We start from the raw sequence: 23,112 nt of genomic DNA, 5'->3' as shown, positions 1-23,112 counted from the left end.
TATTGAAATTAAATTTGTCATAAATGGACAGCTTTATAAAATCTGATAATATATACTACGACGAAATGTCTTTAAGTTATATATTTTTCAGTACAAAATGTACAAAAAGATGCTATATAAATATTTTTTTTTATGAAATAAACTATTAACAATTTATTGTTTAATATACTTTTGATTTAGATAATTATTTTAAGTACATAATTTATACAACAAATTCAGTATATGTACATGTAACACTTAATATTATTTATAAAAATTAATAATATGAAAAATGTATTTAAAATGCTAGACCTATTCTATATGATTAAAAAATGTATTGATTTTGGTTTAAAATGTACCTATAATATTGTAAAATAAGAAACACGGAGAAATTAATGGAATTGAAACAGATTGTTTATCGTTTTAAATTCAAAAAATAATTTATTTGTCATTTGGAAATATTATTTTCATTATAAAAACGTTTAATATATTAAATATCTACAAAGTGATTCATTCCAATATCTATATTTGTTAATTGTTATTTCAAAAAGTTTTAACTTTTTTGCGAATAATTTTGTACATAATTTAATGTCGTTGCAAAATCAATGTTTTTGAAAATAATTGATATAATAATAATTGTAGACATTTAAAAAGATCACTTAGTATAGAGATGTGTAAATTATACAAATTGGTTAATGGTAGATGTATTTTATAAATTGGCTAATTTTTTTGAGAATTTGTGTATTATATTATATTAAAACTAAATTAATTTTATCATTATAGAGCTACCAGTATTTATTTTCTAAGACTAATTAAAATTTAATCTTATTCGGTGGTGAATTAATTTGCTTACATTTAATTATGTTCAAATAACAGTAATACTACAAAAATGTATATTCATAATACAAATGTTTGTTAAAATTATACGTATAAAACTATTTTAGCTTATATAATAGTAAAAAAATTTAACTTTAGGTATTTTTTTTTTTTTAAATAAGTATGTCTTCACAGAAATATAATTTCAGTTATAATACATTTTACCCCACGATAAAATATCATTAGTTCAATTAGTTCCAAAAATAAAGTTTTTATTTTATTATTTATATCGATAGACTTTATAAACAAACACTCTCCTCCTCAAAAAAAAAAAAAAAAACTAAATCATTTTATGTTACCGTGTGACGTAGATGACATTTTTACAAAATATTTTAGATCATGATTATTTACTATACTTAAAATACTAAATGCTCCATATGTTTTTTGATTAAGCAAACATTGATTTATACATAAATTATAAAATACATTATACAATTTCGTCATAGTTTTCAAATTTGAAGTTTATTGCAAATTTAGCAAATAATAAAAAAAACAAAATACTTTCTAACGTCTATAAATAGTAAACAATTGGTCAAAAATAATATTCTTCAAAGTACTAAAATGCATGTATAATTTTTGAATAGGTATTTCAAGTCTCTAGAGTCTAGGTTATGGATCACTTTTTCAACTCGAAAAAGTACCTACTAAAAAATACATCCAAACAAGTTTTAAAATATACCAAACGTATCTCATTATGTCACCGTACGAGTATATGGGATTTTTAACTGCTATATAGAAAGAATAATGGATATTTTAATACAATAAGAAAATGTTTTCTTCTATTTTACACAATCTAGTTTTTTATACAACTTTCCATTTTTTATTACTCTCTAGCAAACACGAGTTAATCAAATGTCTTACTTATATTTTAAAATAATATTGTTACGTAGTACATGTACAACTAATATTTCTGTTATATATATATGTGTATTTACACTTTACACAGCATAAAACAGTAAAACCTAGAAAGTTTAAAAAAAAAATATTTCAAAATTCCTTATATTTACCAAGTTATTGGTTGGTCCATGATAAAAAAAAATCACCCTATATAATATACATATAATTTTGGTTGTAAATTTATAAATTTTAATTATTTTCTTTACTTACCATGATTTTAAAAGTCTAATAAAATAATTAATGGTTTTAATTTAAATAACTGTTCTATCATCAATGTTTTAAACTAAAATTAGAAAAATATATTCTTTGTAACATTGGTTATTGATTCAATTTGTATTTCTAATTTGTATGTACAAAATCCAATCATTATTTAAATTACAAAATACGAATGACATAAAAATCAGTAAAATAATTCAATAACGGCGTAATGTTTAGGCAATTTAGGTACATCACCGAATAAAAACAAAATAAACATAATATTTTCAATTTTCGTATTGGACCTTTTCTATAAATGTTTCCATTTTTTTTCTACTTCGTAATATTTGATTGACGAATAGATAAGTAGATTTTATAATAAAAAATTTAAATCCCAATCAGATAAATATCGTTCAAAAATATTAACCATGGACAGATAATTTTCAATACACGACCTCTAATCTCAAACACAAATTAAACAAATTAAATTAATTATTTTTCAAAAATGTTTGTAGAATATTATTTTAGTTTTTAAAATTATTCAAATCTGGTTTATTTTTCAAGACTGAGTTTGAAAATATATTGTTTCGTATACTCAAAAAACTGAAAAAAAATTGAATATTTAAAACTGCAGTTTAAGTAAAGAAATCAGTGTTCATATTATTATATCGTTATTTGCATTTTTTTTGTCACTAAAATTAATAACAATAACATTTACTGATCTTACTTCTATATTACAATATTACAGGGTATTACATATTTTAATATACCATTGAAACATTTATAAAATCAGATCAATAAACACCGCTAAGTCCTCATTAAGCGAGATGGAAAAAAATCAACATTTCTCAGAATACTAGAATTATGATTGTAGCATTAATTTTTTTCACATTTTTGTTATTGTAACTTCAACATTAATCACGCAGCATTTAAAATGTTCGGAAATTAATTTTCTAGATTATATATTATTATATTTATGTGGATTTATTTTTAAAATTTGTCTGCCATGTTTCCTCGAAGATAATGCCGGATGTGGCTACATAAATTGGTACGCAGTTTAATTTCCCCAATAAACGAGTATTACCTGTCCTATACTTATTATATTCATATTATATGTATATATAAATGTATTAAGTCTATAAAAAAATTTTAATTAAATTGTTTATGTTTAAAATGTCATCATATTTAAATTGAATTTAAATTTAAGTTAAAAAATAACTAATTTCAAATATCTTTGAAGCTGACTCAATATATTGTGTTAGTATACTAATGTGATTCTCAGAAATAGCATTGAATATAGTGCCATACATCATTATAATAAGCAATCAATACACCTGACGTTAATAAGATCGAAACTAATAAATTTGACTTAGATTTTATCATTTCTCAAGAATGCAAATCCATGAGAAAAAGAATCGCAACTGCCGACATTCTCGTCCACACTGCAATCTCACGCGACAAACTAGATTACACTTGTCACGGTGAACGAATACAGTGAGCTGAGGATAATTATAGACAAACCACTTTTATTGTGTAAATATAACCTTAATTTAGCTAACTTTAATAGTTCTTACAACCATAAAAAACGTATTGACACTATTTTATCCCGGATTTAAAAATGTTAATTATTAATATTTAAGTAGTTAATGTACTCGTATAACATTTTTCTTTATATACTAATAATATGAACCCACCTCATTCGTTTTCAAGCATACTTATGATTATTGGAAAATCTTGCAACTTGTTATTAATTTTTTTTGTTTATAAACTTTTGTTTTGTTATTTGCTGAGTAAATATACTATTATTATTATTATTATTATTAAGAGATAAATATGGAAATTAATAATACTAATAATAATAATAATAATAGAAGCAATATCATGAAAAAAATATCGTTTTGAATTCGATTCGGCTCTTCCAATAAGGCAGGAAATCCCGGGCCTTCAACCGTCGACTCGATTATCCCTATAATACCTGCCCCACACACATACGTGATGCTATAGAATATATTATTATATTATATGTGCAATTTACAAATATAAAATGTCCGCTCACCGTCGTCGATTCATACGGCGTGCAGCTGTACCACAGACCCTCGTACCGACCCGGAAGTATGCTAATCGTGCCCGTATTCTACCCACACTATAACAACATTATAGTATTGTACGCGTCCTCGAAAATATGCGGCGAGCCCTTTTCAACGTTTGATTTCACTTTTATTGCTGTCCGCAAACGGGTTGTCAACCCTAGAATTAACGAGTAAACGCACCGCTACGTACAACGTCTATGCGTTTATAATGTATATACAGTTATATATATATTATGCAGAGCATACCGATGATGGAGAAAATCGCATACTAAAAGGAATTGGGCAAATGCAATAAATCGCGATGTGATGTATACAGTATATATTTATGTGCTTGTAACGTGTGCGCGTGTGCGCCAGCACCAATTAAACGACTTTAGACGTCGACACGTTCGCTGCCGTTAAAGTTATTCGTATTAAACAGTACTCGAAATCCGTTTGTGTGAATTTATTTCACCCGACGCGCTCACAATACATACGTATATATTATATTATTATTTTATCTCAAAAGCAATAATAAACACTTATATACCGAATGATTTTACGTTGACAACCACATGACTTATACGCTTAAGTCAATTGATACTCCTGCAAAACGCTGAAATTAAAATAGTTATATGTAAATATTATAAACCATCGATATTAAGTAGATTTATACAAAAAAATGCGATTGTATTATTATTATTATTATTTATTATTTTTTTAAATCAACGGTTTTTTTTATAACTAAATATTAATAATAGTTTTTTCAAAAACCCACATTATCCTTTATATTTTAACCGTTTGTGTTATTCAACTTTTTATGTTTTCGCTGTTTTTTTTTTTTTTTATCTTATTTTTGATTCAATTATTTTTCTTAGGTTATTTTGCTTTGATACCTCACTAAATGGGTTAAACATCGTATTGTGTACCATAATTCAACTTTAAACTGATTAGTAGTCATGGACAAAAAATAAAACAATATCATTACAATTTAATTTAGTTTTGTATAAAAACTTTATTTTCAATGTTACATCTATTGTGTAACAAAATTATTTCTGAGACAATCTTTTGAACAAGATAGTAAAGTTCCATTTTTATTTTTATCAGTGTTTCTTTTATTTGTTTAAAAAGAACTAATTATAGATCCGCTTTATAATTAATTAACAACACGATAGATAATACTTCAATAATTATAGTTTATCACACCTACAGTAATATTACTTGGCATTAATCAAGTAGTTATACATAAATATTATTTAAATATAAAAATAAGTTTATGAATAGTACTAAAAAAAGTACAAAACAATATATTTAATAACAACAATATAACATGCAGCAGAACATGTTAACACTTTGTCAATGAAATATAATTGCTAACAGCCGCCATAATATTATATTATTGCCATTTAATTTTTAACTGAAGTAATTAAAACTTCAATATCATATTATTATATGATGACATTAGGACTAGATATAACAATATAATTTAGAGACATATTTAGAGATTTGATATCCTAAATGAAACTGGCTCTGTCATGCATAGTAAATGTAGTAAACTCCCATTAAAAAAAAAAAATACAATACCTACTAACAATTTACAAGATTTAACACTCAACTTTATACATACATATCAAACCTTCGGATTTCTTCATCATAAAATAATTATATAATTAAGATTATTTATAAATAAGAAGTGTGTTTTAAAAAAAAAAATGTATTAGTAATTTTTTAGAACTTGCACATGTTATTCTTTAATCAGTCAATTTAATATGCTGAATTTTTAATAATACTAAAAAACTAAAACAATAAATATAAGGACATTTATAGCTATAAACCATAAAACTCAACTAAACTGAAAATACAATTTATGAATAATGTAGTATTATAACTTTATAATATAATAATAAATTAGATTTATACATTTAAAAATAAAATTTCGATTTTCTAGCTCAATAATAGCAGCCGGTTGGCGTGCCAAATAATTCAAATATTACATAAAACAAATGTATCTTATTTGTGTAAAAATCAATAATATTTTACCAAATACGAGTATATGATAACAAAAATGAAATTATATTTTATTAATAATATAATCTCAATTTATACATACATGTTGATAATATAAAAAAATATAATATAATATAATCATAAAAAGTATTCATGTATTCTCTTGATTTGTCGAATTACGATAGATAATGGTTATGACTAACAATGTAATAATTACTAAAATATTTTCCGTTCGGGGCAATGATACTCCAGATACATAAATATATCGATGACATTATTATTTATTACTTTATATTTAATTAATAAATGTTAATATAACATTAACAATACTTATATATGTGTATTGACCATTTGCCTAATTAAATGTACGTATAACGTAAAAATATTTCTTAACTAAGCACATACCCTTTTAAGCCTTTAAATGGTTTTATTATAAATTAATATATATATATATATATATATATATTTACCAGAAACTGTGGCACTATCTCTCATCATTCAAAGCCAAAAAGTACAAGTTTATTACCTGTAATCATTAAAACTATCCCACATCAAGCTGTTTTTATTACCTTTTATATCATACCCATGCATTAAACATGTAACATGCTTATTATACAGTTTATATCTTATATACATATTCATAAATACATATAGTATATATTATGTGTATAGAAAATATAGCTGTATAAATTGGACTGAACAACAACATACTTAGAATTCAACAAAAAAATTTTATTGAAGTATAGAAATATATCATTTTTAAATTTTGATTGAACTCAACAACCCAATGTATTGATATTTTTTAATCTGGTTATGGATTTTTATTAATACACGGTATACACTACAATTCCATTGTATTATAATCGTTTGTAGAACTTTTTATATACGTAGGTATGTATATATATATTATTGATTTGTGCAATCGTGTATTTTTATTGTAGGTATTAGATGTATAGATATAATTTTATATCTGTTATTGTTAAAAAATATATATATATATATTATATATAGGTAATTGATTGAAGAAAATACAAGCTTCCTTCGGCGGTATCCTTATTGTATTTTTATATATACATAGTATATACCATGTACGTAAAAAGGATTTACACTCCCACAAGAAAATAATATTTCTATAGGATTTATGAGTTAAGTCACAGATATACTGAAGAAACATTGGCTATTGATAATTTATGTTTCGTTATAATTCAAATATAATAAGTGAAGCACTGAAATAAAAATGATACGAGAATAATAACAATTATTTTATAGCATCAGAGGTAAAAAGCTACAAAATCCAATAACATTTTAATATTGTAAAATAACGAAATCAAAATAATACGAAATAACATTTAAAAATAAATGAACAATAATCTTCAGCATTTGCACGATATAATTTTATCAAATACCCGAGAAAGAAATATAATTTAAACTAAATAATATTGAATATAAAATATTTTATGACAATGTTCGTTGTGGTGTTAAACCGTCAACAGTTATTACATTGTCATTGTTTTAAAACGATGACGTATTTGTTCTTATTTATTTATTTATTTGTGTATGTGTGTGATTTGTAGGCGTGTAAGAGCTGTGTGGATATAAAGGAAAAGTTTATATTTTCATAAGTTTTTGCGTGTCGAACGAAACTGCGGCGGACCAACTGAAACGGAAGTTTAAAACGCGGGTGTATAATGAAAATATTTTTAAAAGCTCGTCCATTTGAACGCGCTCAGGAAACTGGAGAAAACATTATATTAAAGTTACAAAGAACATAATATTTAATAACACGTCCAAAAAAGAATATTTGTTTTCGTTTTCGCTTACGTGTGTATAATATTTTAAATATAATAAATAATGGTATTGTAATCAGAAAATACATGTATATATAAAAACACGAGTATAATATATAATAAAGAAATAATAATGACATTTTAATATATAAATATGACATATTAATATTATTTGTGTTTTACAAAGCGTTCGAATGATTGTGTTTGTAGTTAGAAGGAGATTTACATCTAAAAACATGATTATAATTAAAATAATTTATTTTTTGGCCAGCAAGAAGTTTTAATAATAAATTATTTAACGTGCTATTGTCACATAATATCATATACACAAAATAGGTGTCTCAGTAAAATCGTAGAAAGGCCATCAAGTGTATAATGCTTTAATTAGTGTACGAGTAAAAAAAAAACGGTTAACTCATTCTGAAAAGATGTCGGCAAAAAATACCAACTGTCATGATAAAGAAGGTTAACGGATGCCAACGGTGAAATATAGGACGTTCATTATTTAAGAATCGAACACTATTAGAGGAGTCCCTCTGCGCAGAATTCGTGTCGAAATGTATTGTCTATGGTATTAAGTCTCAGAAAACCTGTAGTCGCTAAAATCAATATTATAGTTCATTGCATTTTTAAAGTCTGATACTGTCACACCGATGTGATCATATTGGTTATAACACTACACTATATTTTTCTCATGTTTATATATATTATACTGTATACTACGTATTAAAATTTATCTTTTTTTATCCGTTAAAGGAAGTTTCAATCTATGCATATTTTACAACATTAATTAGATATACAGATAATAATACAATATATCAAACACTTTGGAGGTCGTGTAGAGGAAGAGTTCGCGTGGTCACAACTCTAGACAGTATTTAACGCTTTAAACTCGTTTAAATGGAACTTTTTCAATTTTCATTTTATAAATTTGCAACTTTTTGTGAAAAATTATTTTAATATTCTTAGTTGGTTTATAGTTTCTTTATGTTTCATCCGTGAATATTATTTGTATATTTCGGACACTTCTGCAACAGTATTATTTTATATTAAACAGTAAACATCACACATACTATATCCATAGTGGCTATAATTTAATTTTAATTTTATTATATTCCCTGATAACTACTGGTAAACAAACACTTTGTACTGCGTATTGTTTGATTTGCACAACAAAAGCACTTTGTACGATGAAAATGAATGGGTAAGAATTGATCGGCGACAGTTTGTATGGTAAGAATAAACCAGAAAATATATTTCACTAGATGAGATAAGATTATTAAAGTGTTCAAAACTTTTTTATCTGCGATCAAGCACGATCGCAATTAATACGAGTTGTTTGACATTTGACATAAACTATGAACTTAACCATGATATTAAATTCAAACATTTTCAATAATGGTTATGAATACACCATTTTAAGAGTAAATAATTCAAATATTCGTTGGCAGTGTTCAAAAGTTATTAAACTACTCACTAGCTAAAAAAAGCACAATAAAATGCATAGCCAGTACAACGAAAAGTATGAATTTTACAAAATATTCACATATAACCTGTTAGATCTAAAATTGCAGACTTGCAATTGAAAGTGAATGTTTCAAAAATTCATACAGACATTACAAAAAAACTGAAAAAAAACTATAACTAATTAAATTTAATTCTTAAATTTATTTATAACTTACAGTTCATACAAAGTCATAATTTTTAAAAATCAATAATTTAAAGTATTTATAGTATTATTATTATTTTTTATTATTTATTGTATTTATATATTATCTTACGATATTAATGAAAATCTATTTATTTTATTTATAAATCTAAAATTAAACTGTATGATTACCTATCAGAGATTACATATCTATTTATTTTTATGTGTAATATTAAATTATGTAAAACGTATAGGTATATTATTTTCTATTTAAAACAGTACAAACCATGCGCCATATTCTTTTATTGTTATCTGATATAACACAAGCCGTCAGCGGCTTACATTTTTCTACATGTGACCATACAAAATGTCCTACAGTCGTGATAACTTTAATATGTCACTTATATATATAAGATTTTATAAAATTATTATGTCAATGGAAAAGTAAATTGAATATGGGAAATAGTCCTACCAGAATTTAGGGTAATAAGCGACCAGTAAAATCGTCACTTTAAAGGTGCATTTTTTCTTAATCTGGCACTATAATATCTGTATATGAATAATTGTAAATATTATATAAATTATTTACTCTACATACGAACAAATAAATAATAACTACGTACGTTACTTACCTAATATTAAATAATCGAAAAATTACATTTACAATGTTTACTTTACACTGATGTGAAAAATGCAATTAACAACCATTAATCAAAGTAAATATATTACAATATACATCAGTATGTAATACACATAAATGTCCATAGGTACTTGAAAATACCTCCCTGAGCTCGATCCGATTACATATATGATAATATATTGTCTGGGACCATGAATAACGGTTGTTTATAATAAATATATATGCATGATAATATCGGACGTTATAAATTATAATATTTTTGGCGTTAATATAATATTTTTTGTGTAAAATACATAAATATATTTATTATGTTTAGGTTTTTAAAAAGTTTAAAATGTATGTCCGCTACTGAGAGGTTTTGCCATCACATCGTGGTGATCGGGTTCTCGGTTGAACATTCAAATAACGAAAACTTACGGCGATTATGACCTCATCACAATATAATGTATATAATAGTATAATATGCGTCCTCACATAATAGTATACGCTATACACGCTTAAGACGCGCAACCACCAACATTTTTTTACATTTTTTGTACCACAAAATCGCACAATATCTAATTTGAATGGCCTCCGCTGTATATAATGTATGTGCATCTAAAAAAAAATGAGAATTCTTTCAACCGATACTCCTTTCGAACGTCCCCTCGTCCTCCACACAGATGCACGTACGTATCCACCGCACACTGTACATACTTATACCTATATATATATTTATTTATTTACACATGGCTATAAACTCTGTCCAATAAAAATAACGTTATTATAAAATGGATCTCTCACGTATTGGGTATACCCAACTCATGTGTGTGAATATATATTATATATAGATATATATATATACATGGATATATACCATCACCCTTCTTTTCAAGCCCTTTAACCTTGCTCATATTATATTTTATGTGTGTATATATATAAACACATTCACATACACGACACACACACAACTGTAAATACATAATACATTCGACACTTGGTTTTTTTTTTTCTTTAGCGTGGTAAATCGTGTTTTTCTACACCTCCAACCATCACTTTTTTGCCTCCACTCACGCACAACGACTGACGTCGCTGTATACCGTTACTCAATACACACGGCTATTTCACCACCGCATATCGACCAACGAAAAATTGACGTTATGAAGCTGGCTGCAGGTATATAGTAAAAAATAACGATATCATTGACCCCCGCCGAACTTTTGTATTACCACCAGTTTTATGGTCTATAAATAATACAAAAACCGCTAATAAGTTTCGAAGCATATAAAATAAATACACACTTATATAATATAATATACGGCATGCTTCGGAAATCTCAGAAAACGGTGTTTATAGAGATCGTAAATCTTAAGTGAATATTTGTTATAAAAATATCGATCGACAGTATTCGGTAACAGCAAAATATTATCAATTTAATTTGTGTCACGATTTACGAGTATATGATAAAACTACATTTATAAAAACGAAATAAATACATAGCAAAACACATAGCGATGCGAAACACTCCGCCGATTGATGTGCTCGTTATTTAGTACATATATATATATATATATAATATTCTATACAACGGTTATGCAATAAAATTAAATGTTTATAATAACTTATCTTGATGAGTTGATAAATATTAAAACTTTATAGTAACGAAATTAATTGTGCATACATATTACATAGTTTATTACAATTTATTCCACAAAATACAAATAACTCGCATAATATGAATTATAGAAGTTATTAAAATCATATTAATAATCATACGAATGTTTTGTTGTAATTGAGTGTTTATCTAATATAATTTTTATATTTAAGTATCTTGCACAGGAAACAATTGTTTATTTCTAAAGTCTGTTTTGGTTTTATCTGTAATGTATATAGTAACAACTTAAATAAATGAGTTAACCTGTTCATTAAATTTTGTAATGTACATATTTGTACATACATTATTAAAACATTTTAATCGATACATAATGTGCGTTATATCCACAAAATTAATATTTGAAAACAAAAAGATAAAGCCAACAGAATAAAGTCTTGTAATTAAGTAAATTAAGAAGATATACTGAAATTTACTGGATTGCAAATTAATGAAAATCACTTTAAAAAACAAAATACAGGCTACTCCAATATGTTTATAATTTTAATTAACATTAATGACTATTCAATTGAGCTGATTTTAATTTCCTTTCATATATTTTTATCAAAAGAAATACCAAGTAAGTATGACACAGTGCAATGATATTCAATGACTTGTCATATTGAAATATTAAAAACTCCAATTTTTGGTATCACATATATTTATTGACAATATTAATATATATAATGAAATAACTATAAAAATGGGATGACATATAATTTGTTCTAAAACCGCGGGGCTAGCTTGAGCAAGCGAGCCGCAACGGGTGATGTCAGGGCCTTTAGAGGCGCGACATATAGAGCATAACTAATATTTAAATTTACACAATATGACTTGGAAAACGGGTTATACACACTTTTCCACGGTCTTATGCAAGTCGTGTACAGTTATGCGTTTCTACAGTGAAACCTGAGTAGGCTCACTATAGTGGGATTGAACTGATGATTCTAAAAAGAACCGTTTTTCATCAGTCGCGATGGTAGATCGACCGTGCGTGCAAAACCGCGTGTAAGAGCCGCTGGTATTGCACGCCAAGTGAAAGGTTTATTATATTCGTCGACGGCCGCCTCAACACTCAAACGTAACTGGTAGACTTATCGCCGTGTTCGTCGGTTGCCGCCTCGTTTCACGAGTGTCTTCGCTGCTTAGTCCGGAACGTAACTGGTAGATTCGTTGGTTGCCGCCTCGTTTCACGAGTGTCTTCGCTGCTTAGTCCGGAACGTAACTGGTAGATTCGTTGGTTGCCGCCTCGTTTCACGAGTGTCTTCGCTGCTTAGTCCGGAACGTAACTGGTAGATTCGTTGGTTGCCGTCTCGTTTCACGAGTGTCTTCGCTGCTTATTCCGGAACGTAACTGGTAGATTCGTTGGTTGCCGCCTCGTTTCACGAGTGTCTTCGCTGCTTAGTCCGGAACGTAACTGGTAGAATCAGTATTATGTTCGTCGTTCGTCGTTGTGTTGACTTATATGTTGACGATGGTGATAATGACTGAATACTAATTTGTCTTGAAAAGTGCCCGGTATATATACTGTGATCCGTACCGACTAGTAAACCACCAGTATGCCGCCGTGCGTGTTTGTGCTTACTGTCGGTACGGATTTCCTCATTATGGAGTCAATTTTGAACTTATAGATCTGTATGGGGTGTTGTTATTTTCTTCACTGTGTCCCCTATCCATCGCCGTACTTGGTGAGACTCTGTGATGAATCTAAAGGGTTTAAATTCACCGCTAAGTCTCTCAGATGGCATTGTTTTTATGTATGCTGTGTTGTGATTGGTGGTCCTGAAAAGGACCTTTTTATATGGTGACGGCTACACTGTTACAAGTATTTAATACAAGAAAATCTCTAATTTGTTAAAAGTATATTCGAATATAAGCTAAACTGTTTATAATTACATTTACATAGGTACATTAAAACATTATTTATTTTAACATACCTACTGCCTAATTCAAATAAATAAATATATACGATTAACCTTGATCTGATTTTAATAAATATGACTTATAATCTTCAATAAAAATATTAGAATTGGAATAACTATTATAATGTTTTAGATAAGAGTACTAACATGATTGAATTTCTTCTCATCTTATAACAACTAAAAAGTAAAAACCCTTCATCGTATGGTAAATAAAGAAAAAGTTTTTTTCCGTTTATTATTTTAAAGAATTTTTAATATCTGTGAAAAAATAATTAGTTAATATATTATTTTGTATTACCAAAAAAATATTATTTCATTAATCATTTAATTAATTCGAATATATATATTTTTTATATATATAGTTTGACTTAAATAAAATCTTTCGTTGAAATTAATAATGTAACTTTATTCGTAGCTTTGAAATATTATAATACGTATAATTTATCTGAGCTTCAATATACATCAATGACGTACTCCAAAGCCAAAGTATACAACAAATAATAACAATTTTGTGCAAAAATTGTGTAGCATAAATGTATTAAGCGTATGTTTTATTGATTTTGTAGAATCAAAGAATTTTTTTTGTAACGTGTGATGAACATATCAATAAAATTCAATAATGCTCTGAGTGAATTTATGACAATGTAGCAAAAATTTCTTTTGGTTAAGTAATTACAGTTGGAACACAAAATTAAACAGATCCCATAAACGTATTGTGGTTATTAATTTACATTTTAATGTGATTTGGTTGATGTTTAATACCATGTAAAAACTAATATCGATCTCCTATCGAATATATTTTCATGTGCTCGATATCATACATAAATATCAATAGAATTCAGCTGACATACAACAATTCAATTTAATATAATTTTAGTTCTAAAAAAAAGGCTCACAGAGTTACTATTGTAAATTAAGTTATATTGGATTCTCATGTCTTTAATAATATTATTTATTTATTTTTGAAACATTCAATCTAATTTAGATGTAATATATTATAATAAAAATAAAAATATAAGTAAGTTATAGTATACCCTATACATTAATATAGTTTACAGAAACTAGGGAAGGAAAAAATATATTGGTAATCGCTTTGAAAAAAGTTTTAATTGTATTGACATGTAATATTTTATAGTATTATTCATTTTCCTGTTAAAAATGCCCTACAAGTATCAAATATTCTTATGATGTATAAATTATAAATTTAATTTATAGGTTATACCCTTGTCTAAAACTTCATGTACTAAAAAACAACCACCAGATCAATGGCGTATTTAGGATTTAATTTAGGAGGTAGATATGACTAAAATAGTTTTTCTCCCTCCACTCAAAATATATGCAGATATTATCAATTTATTACAACGTAATACCTAATATATATTATACATATATCGTATCTATTATATATATCTATTTTAAAGCATAATAAACAACAAAAAAGTACACATTTGTTTTAAAAATTCAAATGAGAAGCATATTTTTTTTGTAAAAAAATCATTACCAAAATGTTCCTAGTTATAAAAATGAATAAAAAAATTTGAAAATTAATTTAAATAAAAAAAAACATTATTTACCATGTATTTCTCTAGATTTGCACTTTTCAGTAGTCAAACTGACTATTATCTGACAGAATATTTTGACACATAGAAAACGAACTCTCTAAATTCACTGAAGTGATCGTTCCATACTTCATACCAGAGGTTTCAAATTACAACACTAAATCTTAAATTTTAAAACGATCGATATCGATGTTAAAGGTATACTGACCGTATAAGTACTGCAGGCTATGTGTAGATCTACAATCTATACGTTTAATATTTTTAATAATCTAGCCGATAACGAAAACAATAATAATCTAATATAAACATTTAGTCCGCATTCTGGGTTTTTACATTTCTTATTAATTCATTTGTTTTTATTGCAATAACAATATAATACACATATAAAAAATCCACATCATTATATTATGTACAATATGTACATGGGTGGTTAAAATCATTATTTTCATAACATATTTTTCTAAAAAATCAAATTATTTGTTGTGTTTAAAATGTTTAATTTTCAAAATGTTACAACTACAAGTTATTTATTTTTTTAATGAATTTATATCTGTGTGACATCCTTTAAACAGTAGTAAATAGTAAATTCGTTGATTAACAAGTATAACAACATTGTGTTAAGTATATAAAATTTAATGGATCAATAACTAAATAATTATTTTTAATAATGAGTCACAGATGTTATTTTTGTGAAGAATCCCATAATTTATAAATATTTCATACGAAATATAGCATTTATATGTTCAAAAAAAAAACATAAAGAATTTTCACATTGAATTAAAAAAAAAAAAAAAAATGTTTTTTTTTCATGCCTTTCAAGTGTTCGGCAATAGAACATGACCGACTACAAATGTATGAGTTGGAAAAAAAACATTAATTATGACATTAAGCTTAAATACAATAGCAGACGAAAGAAAAGTACTATGCTTGAGTTTTATGTTGCCTTTAATTCTTATTATTTTTTTCTTTTATCCACGGCGACGCCTTTTAACCCACTGCTAATTTATTTTCTCAGACACGTTTATTAATCAAACGAAAAGTATAGAAACAAAAAAAAAATAAAGAGAGAAACGCTCTGTCTCTATCATGGCCCATGAAGTTAAGCAACGTACACAGAAGTTGTGCGTCTCAGAAATACTCGTCTTCCATTAGCCGTTAAAAAATGTTCAAACTTATTCAAATCAAAATAAGTTACTCACGGGAGGAAAAACTTCAAAATGATTCAAAAGTTGTATTATTTTAATATTTCATTATTGGTGATGCACCATCATAATAAGTATAAATGCGAAAAAATAAATCTATTCTCTTGACCGTAATTTTGAGCTTTAAAAACAGTACTTACTCATTTTGAATACGGTTGGTTTAATGACGCTATAATGGTGTGTGAAACTATGAAATTCATTTTATTTTTTGTTATAGGGTGTGAAGTTTTTATATTCGTATTATTATCTCGAAAAAGAATCGATAAAATTTGAATTTAAATAATTGATATTTCAAAAATAACTTATATTTCATTATTCCATGTGTAACTATAGAGTGACTTTCAAGTGTTCTTCGTTGTTACGATAAGTTAATCCATTTTACATTTATCGTTTTTGTTAGCGATTTTGGTGACAATAGTAAGAAATTCGTCAACCCATCAAATAAAATGATAATAAATTATACAAACGTTTCAAAGGACCATTGCATTATTCATGGTTGTGCCGTAAATTTAAAAATCAATATGTCTTTTGATGTCACACAGCCGTGCATTTCAATTGTCTCGACACTCTAATATATTTTATTTTCGCAATATTTATTTTTTGTCGTGTAAAATAAAATAACATTATAATGGTGTGTCTTATAAGTCGGTCGTCATATTGTGATTTTAATACATATACTATACAGTATACAGGTATATATTTATATATATATATATATATTAGGGTTATTCGAACAATACTAATTATTTAAGAATCTATTCATGTTTTTGAAAATGTATTTTTTACATAACTTCCGGTAGAAAAAAAACATTTTTAAAAAATTGTATTTTTACTTTTTTTGAATAACAGTATAGATTTTTAGTTTCATATTCTCAAACTGAATATTTTTAGAAGTATTCCGATACATAAAAATTGACATTTAAACGAGTAGTTAATAACTTATAAAAGTCATTAAAATTTAGGTGAGTTTAAGTTTTTAATTTTAGTTTTAGTGGAGTTGTAGGAACCTGCAAAATGTTAGTCTACTACTCTGCTTACTTAAACTTTTAACACCTATAAGCTATAACTCACAAACTAATGGTATGAATTTCGATAATATGTGTATTTTTTTATAGACATTGGAAGCAAATTTGGATGAAATTACATATTATTTGACATTTAACCATGAATATCGATGTTCATTATCTTGTTATAACTTAAAATCATTATTCATGAGGACTAAAAACGTTTATGTATTTCATGATAGTATTTTACGCAATATTTTTAAAATATGTAAATTAATTTTATGATCAGTCAACTCGATATAACGAAAATCTCAGTAAACGAACTGTCGTTCCCTTGAAAATATCTTGATGTATAATACGAATATTAATGTAACGAACTTTTAATGTAACAAACCTTTTTCTCGGTCTCTTAAAATTAATCATACCGTGAGATGACTGTATTTACCTACTTATATCATTGGACATGGACCTATTTGCACTTCTTTACTGTTAGATATTATTGACTTAAAAGTTAATAAAAAAAAATAATATATTGTCGTATACATATAATTTAATATAATGATTAAATGTTAATTATACAATAAATCTAATGTTTTTCTTAAATTTGAATCAATTTATCATAATATTAATAGTAAAATAAATTATTTTAATACCAACACCAAAAAACATATCATTATATTTACTTAGAAATATCTTCTAAAAATGGTTTTTGGTATACAATGATATTATATCATTGAATTTAAATTTAACTCATCCATCACAGTGGCCCATTCGATGCATACAACAGAGCGAAACCCATTTTTACCATTATAACTTATATCATTTTTTATTTTTTAAAGAATTTCATAGATTTTCATATTCCTTAGCAAGATGTTTTTCTGGGAATTTAATACATATATTTTTTATGTATAAACCACATAGTTTTAAGACTAACACATGTATCGTTTCGCATGGTATCTAAAACTCAGAATCGAATGAATAGCTTATTTATTAGTTATGATAAATCATAATACTTATAAGTTATTAATAACTATTTACATTTTTATTCAAGCGGAATGGAGTAGCACTAGAGGTAGGTACCTCATAAAATGACAATTCAGTACTACACTGATCGTTGATTGTTGAGTGTTATTCCATATTTTAAAAGAATCTTTTAAAAAAAATTATATAATAATATTATATTGAGAGTTGTAATTGATCAAATGCATGCCATTAATTTATAAGAACGCGTGTAACATTCTGAACGCATACAAGATCATATTAAGAAATATAACGATACGTCTATTATTAAATATTACTTTGAATACTACAATAATATACTCGATATTTGTATAGAATGTTTTACCAAGGATATTATTATTGTTATAAGTACTGTATCAAGATATCGCAAAACAATAAATATTAGCTTTACTACTTATTATAGTCACCTCATAAATAGGTCAGTCGGGTAAAATGTATTTATGCCAATTTGAAAATTATTCTGAATAATTTTCCATACCGAAGTGCGCATTGTATTGCAAAATTACAACGCCAGTGGCAATACATATTAATATCACGAGAACGAGGGATGCCATAAGGTTTTTCGAATATATATTAAACGATTTCGAATAATCAGCATTAAACAATCGCCAGCAATAATATAGGCCAACTTAAAACATTTACTTTAGCTCGGTGAACTTTAATTATTGTATATAAATCAACGCACATTTTGACGTAGTCATTCGACTGCCTAAAACGTCCTTTGTGTACGTAATTCAACGCGTAAATGACAATTTTTTTTTTGTTCTGTTACTCGCTTTATATGTCATCGAATACTGAGAATTGTTATTATTAGTTTTATACATATATTTTTTCTGATGATGACATGATAAATCGGTTTCGCAATAAAATACGAAAAAACAAAACGTAATTCGTAATCATGACTATTATTATACGCATGAAATCAGATTGCGGCCGCATCTTATACGCTGTGCTCAACAGAGTCAACATTGCCATTTTAAATTCAATAGTCGGCCATTTTAACGTCGCCAATGGCTTATAAGACGGCAAAACAAAAGTACCACTTACGAGGCAGAACATCCCGGGTATTTTGGAAGTCACTAAATTGTATTAAACTGATTTAGCGATTGCGGGTCATTGTCGGTTATTGTGGATAAGGGAGTTTTAATGTTTTAACTCTATTTCGTTGATATCATCATCGTTATCGATCCGGCACGACGAGTTAGCTGTCCAAGCGAATACGCGCGTGTATACGATATCTTCACGACGATGATGATGATTATGATTATGATGATGGTGATGATGATGATGATGATGATGATGATAACAATAATAAACTAAACAGGGATGAGAAATAATTTTTCGTTTTATCTTTATTATATTCGCCTTTTGATCGTCAATGGACTGTAATACATTGTAATGTATATACAATAAATATATGTGCGCACGTGAATAACAAGGAATATCTTTTAAAATGATAAATTACACGCTGTACATAAAATCGATAACTAATGACGAAACGGTTTTGACTTTTGACCGTTACAAAGTGGTATGTAAAAATATACGGCCATATAATATATAATATATCGTACCTACCTACCTACCTACCTACCTACCTATACCTATGTTTTTTTTTCTTTTCCGAATACCTTTTCCGGTCAGTTTCCTCGGTGTTCCATTAACGTGCTCCGTGTACACGGTTTCCATTTTAATGACCTGAGGGAAATGGACACGGCACTGGTAATGTTCACAAGGAATGCTCGTGCTGTACAAGAAATACCTACAAACGCGTCTAGTCGTTATATTACATGTACTCGGGCCTCGCAATAAGTTTGAGAAAATGTATTATCACAATATTTAGTTACGGCTTAAATCGTTCTGTTATATTAACCACCGGTACAATGTTTCTATTAGTATAGGTTGGTTTTAAGTTATTGTATTTATATTTAAATTAGATCTCCAGATGAGATACCTATAATAATAATTCAGTAAGTTATTCATAATATAATATCATAACTAAAAGTTAAACAAATATTATTTCAGTAATATCATTGATATGAATATAATATGACTGAGATAGGTACAAATTTTAACATAAAAAATAAAAAATGGAATTAGAAGTGATATGCTTTTTTAACAATAAGATTTTATTACTTTATAATTTTAAAACAAATTTGAAAACAACAATAAAATCGCATTTTATTTTTGAAAGATACTATAATTTGTTTTAATAATTAGTTTGAAGCAGTGTTCATATTATTATTGGTTAAATAAATAAAGAATAAAATTGAAAATAGTACCAAAACTAATTTTAAAAAGATAGAACTTATCTTCCACTCATAAAAATTAAAATGTTATTAATTTATTTTAAACAAACTATTTTCATTTCAATTGAAATTAATAGCATTTAAAAATGAGTAGTAAATTATGTTTCTAAAGATTATTCAACAGAGACTACTATAATTGTTTACTATATTTCTATGGAACTAGTTTTACATAAAAATAATACTAATTGAATATATACATATTATATAAATATGATGACAGTATATACATTATAAATCGAATATATAAATGAAATTAATTAATGGAATCGTTTATTTTATGAAATTTAAAATATTTTTAATTTTATACTAAGTACAACTATAATAATTATTAATAATGCATTATTATTAGAATAAAAATAAAATTTCAAATACTTATAACATATAAATTATTTATATAAATATTTTACTTTTACATTGTATATGTCCAGTAGGTATAACAATTATCTTCGTTTTATGTAAACCTTATGATTCATAATTAAATTATCACCGCATTTTATAGATACCTATTTCTTGCACATATTATTATAATTTGTATAAAATAATATTTTAAAAATGTATTTCATCATTCAACGAATTAATACTCATAAAACAAATAATTGCATTTTATCCAATAAAATATTTGATGGTAACAATTAAAAAGTTTGCACTCAAAACAATATTATTTACCCCATGACCGTAGGGCTAGTGAAAACTTTACGTGCTCAGTGTATCATTACAAGAATTTTTAAGTATCTCATATACTCAGAAGACCTCGTCAGAATATTGCCAAGACCGGAAAGTTTTTATACGCTATTTTATTAATATAACTTTAACCATAAAGAACGAATCTTAAACCCGAAACAATTTATAGCAAGAAAACATATCGTTATCGTTGGTTTTTCTTGGGCTTTGGTTTTGATTATATGGCTGTTCCCAGTGAATTATTATAGTAAATTTGTCGTATGATCAATTCCAATTATATTATTATATTTTTCACCGATTTATTAATGAATAAACAATTACTAAAAACGAACACTATAGTAATAAATGAACACACCGATATTCTGAATGCTATTATGAAAGTTTTATACCCTATTTTGAGATGATGTATGTTTAACAAGGTCCTATGTGACCATATAATTATATAAAAATATAAGCACCTGCCAAAATGAAAAAACTTCAAAATTTATCAGTGTCTTTCTATGAGCCTCTTGGTGCTCGTGAGAAATAATTAGGTTCACACCAATATTGGCTCTTTTTCCATCCGACTGACTTAAAATACAATTTAAAAACTTTCATCTGAAATTACATAGGTACCTATCTGTGAAGAATACAAACTACAAACCATGCATCAAAATCAAAAATAGGTGACTTTCTTAAAACATTTGCCTTTTTTTAAATTTCAAATTCCGAATCAGACAATGACTATCTACTAATTTATAGAGAAATTTAACTTCAATTAAAATTATGAAATATAATTTTATAATTAATGTATCGAGAAAATTAATTTTATGTTTAAAAATATATGACAATCCGCTAAAAAATCTTATAAATAACATATATTAATGTTCATAGAATATTATTTTAAATTATAGTACATCCTTTCAATAAACCATATGTTTGTCTAAAGTTTAACTTGGAATGAAACTACCCGAAATCAAACTCAAATAATCTAAAATTATATTATACACATAATTATCATATGGCACAATAACAATAAATCCATAGTTAATGGTTAAATATTTTAAAACTATTATATCCACAGTAATATCGTATGATATACCCATATAAGCTTACTAATATTATTCATAACAATTATGGTCTATTGTTTTGATATTTTAAAATGTTGAAAGTGTACTAAACATTTGCTTAAGTACCATTGATATGAATATTTTTTTTCATTATAGACCTACTTAAAACCTATATGTGTTTTTTATATATTGAACATGATAATTCTTGTTTAAAAAATAAAACAATTTGAATTCAAACTTTTCATTTACTTTTGAAGCTATATTGTCCATTCAGATTAATAAGGGGCTTATTTAAAATAAAAGTAATACAATTTAATCTCTTCGTTTAATTACTATTGGATTTTAAACCATTTGTTTAATAACTGTTATTAATTATAAATTTGTTTCGCGTATGATTTATACGTTATTTTGTAGTATTTTTTCAAGTCCTGAGATACAGTTTAGTTTTCATTACCGTTTTTTTTTTATTATTATTATTATTAATGTTGTACGCCAAATCGGTACAAATAAAAATGTAAGCTTTTTGTCCAACTGAGGTTTTTTTATTTTCACAATATTCTTTGCGATTATAAGTGGGTATTACACTATTACATAATATAATACAATTAATAGATATTTTTATATAATATAATAAAACTATT

General features: G+C 26.1%; 1 protein-coding gene and 2 long non-coding RNA genes across 6 annotated transcripts in view; 2 read left to right on the top strand and 1 right to left on the bottom strand.

Annotated features, from left to right (window-relative positions):
* The window catches only part of LOC114127699 (uncharacterized), a 169,878-nt gene that overhangs the window by 62,403 nt on the left and 84,363 nt on the right, over window positions 1-23,112 (bottom strand). The window lies entirely within an intron of this gene.
* LOC126550852 (uncharacterized) lies at window positions 8,961-11,181 on the top strand. Its single transcript, XR_007604893.1, has 3 exons — window positions 8,961-9,043; window positions 10,415-10,543; window positions 11,096-11,181. It is a non-coding gene; the product is annotated as an uncharacterized LOC126550852 (long non-coding RNA).
* LOC126550851 (uncharacterized) lies at window positions 11,172-16,318 on the top strand. Its single transcript, XR_007604892.1, has 3 exons — window positions 11,172-11,253; window positions 16,030-16,127; window positions 16,225-16,318. It is a non-coding gene; the product is annotated as an uncharacterized LOC126550851 (long non-coding RNA).

The sequence above is a fragment of the Aphis gossypii genome, chromosome 3, assembly GCF_020184175.1.
Source record: "Aphis gossypii isolate Hap1 chromosome 3, ASM2018417v2, whole genome shotgun sequence".
NCBI classification, from domain to species: Eukaryota; Metazoa; Arthropoda; class Insecta; order Hemiptera; family Aphididae; genus Aphis; species Aphis gossypii.
This window is presented reverse-complemented; position numbering and strand designations above follow the sequence as displayed.